The following is a 2509-nucleotide window of genomic DNA, read 5'->3' as shown; positions in this document are numbered from 1 at the left end:
CGTGGGGATCCAAGCCTAAGCAAAATCCTAAACCAATTGAAAGTAGGCTCAGTGGACGAATTCTCTAAGTCAACAGATGACGGATAACAATGTCAAGGACGTTTATGTGTGCCACCCATGAGCGAAATGAAGAAGAAAATCCTAACTGAGACACACAACTCACCCTTCTCGATACATCAAGGTGAAACAAAGATGTATCAAGATTTGAAACAACACTTCTGGTGGCGAAGTATGAAAAAGGATATCACAGAATACGTGAGTAAGTGTCTGGTGTGCCAACAAGTAAAAGCCCATAGAAATTGGAAAACCGCCGGGCTACTACAACCTCTAAATATACCTGAATGGAAATGGGAAAACATTGTCATGGATTTCATAATAGGCCTACCGAAAACATTAAAGGTGATATGAACCAAGAGACATCAATCATACAATATACTTCAATGTAGCATGAGTTGAAACATCTTTTGATAATTTTGACAACCTTTTCTTCACATCAATCATACAATATACTTCAATGAAGATGTGAAGAAAAGGTTGTCAAAATTATCAAAAGATGTTTCAACTCATGCTACATTGAAGAAGAATGAAGTTTGATTGTTGTCTCTTGGTTCATATCAAAAGGGCTATACGGTAATCTGGGTGGTCGTGGATTGTCTGACAAAGTTGGCTCACTTTCTACCGGGTAAGGCAACATATACGGTAGACAAAATTGGGCCCAACTGTATGTGAAAGAAATTGTGAGGTTGCATGGAGTACCGGTGTCTATTGTGTCAGATCGGGACCCTCGTTTCACGTCGACCTTTTGGCGCGGACTCCAAAAAGCGATGGGTACCCCGCCTTGACTTTAGCACCGCCTTCCACCCCCAAACGGATGGCCAAACGAAACGATTAAACCAAATCCTGAAAGACATGCTTCGGGCATGCATTATGGATTTCACAAGGAGTTGGGATACTAAACTGCACTTAATGGAATTCTCTTACAACAACAGCTTCCAAGCAACCATCAGGATGGCACCCTTTGAAGCGTTGTATGGAAAACGATGTAGATCCCCATTGTGCTGGGACAAAGTAGGAAAACGAGAACTTGTAGGACCCGAGCTGGTCTGCATCACCAACGAGGCAGTACAGAAAATTAGAGAAGAATGCGTACCGCACAGAGTAGGCAAAAGAGCTACGCCGACGTTAGGGGTAGGAATTTAGAGTTCGAAGAGGGGGACCTAGTGTTCCTAAACGTAGCTCCCATGAAAGACATTCTAAGATTCAGACGAAAGGGGAAGCTAAGCCCCCGATTCATTGGACCGTTTGAAATTTTAGAAAGAGTAGGTTCGATAGCTTACAAACTAGCTTTACCACCTTCACTTTCAAGCGTACACGATGTATTTCATGTGTCCATGTTAAGGAAATATATTGTAGACCCTACGCACGTAATAGACTACAAACGTCTCGAAATCGAGGAAGATTTAAGTTATCAGGAGAAACCAATTAGAATCCTAGCCCAAGAAGTGAAAGCCTTACGTAACAGAAACATAGGTTTCGTTAAGGTATTGTGGCGTAACCACCAAATCAAGGAAGCTACGTGGGAACGAGAGGAAATAAAGGAGAAATATCCCGAGTTGATCCACGAGTTCAAGACTTTCGACGACGAAAGTTCTTTTTAATCTAATTATTTTATTTTATTTATTTTTTATTGAAATTAAAATAGTAGATAGAGATGTTTATTGATCGGCGGAATGGAATCAAACGGAGACGGGTTNCGAAACGACCTACAAAGAACGAAACAGTGAAAAAAATGAGAAGGAACAGAAAACCCCGATGAAACTCCGGCGAAGCCGAACCATACGAGATCGACGTCCATACCACCATTTTACTCCACAAAAGTAATTCCATAACCTTTTACACACATCAGGAGTAGATTTAGATGAATCCTTTACGTTGAACACCGTCGGCGAGGAAGACGGAACGTCGGACTTCCGAACTTCTCTAGATCCAGGAGTGTGAGGCCCTTACAAACAAAATCTGTACCAAAAACGGGGTTAGGGTGAAGAAGAGACTCGGGAACGGTGAAAAATGGAGGGAAAAAGGATGTCGAGACGACGTAATCGAGGAGAGAGAAAGGTCGCCAGAAAAACGTGCAGGCAATCGAGCGAAGAGGATGAAGTCCGAACCGAAACTCATAAGCCTAGAACCCGACGGTTCTTGAGGCCCAAGCGCTTCAGCCCAAAACTCATAAGTCCAGCCGCTGGCATTTTTTCTTCACCCGCGAACGGCCTATCACCCGCGAATGGCCCATCACCCGCGAACGGCCCAAGACCCACGAGCGATCCAATAACCCGCGCCTCGACCCGAGACCCCTGCACACGCGTCGCTCTCTAATTGTGCCACATGGCACGTCTGCAGCGCGGCTCCGGCGGTTCAAACGGCTCGGCGGCAGCTTCTTGGCTCCGGCGGCTTATTCGGCTCAGGAAAACTATTTCCAGCCTGTTTGTCACCGTTTCGACCCCCCCCCCCG

This window comes from Cucurbita pepo, chromosome LG18, assembly GCF_002806865.2.
Source record: "Cucurbita pepo subsp. pepo cultivar mu-cu-16 chromosome LG18, ASM280686v2, whole genome shotgun sequence".
Lineage (NCBI taxonomy): Eukaryota > Viridiplantae > Streptophyta > Magnoliopsida > Cucurbitales > Cucurbitaceae > Cucurbita > Cucurbita pepo.
The sequence above is the reverse complement of the archived record's forward strand: the minus strand, read 5'-3'. Positions refer to the sequence as shown.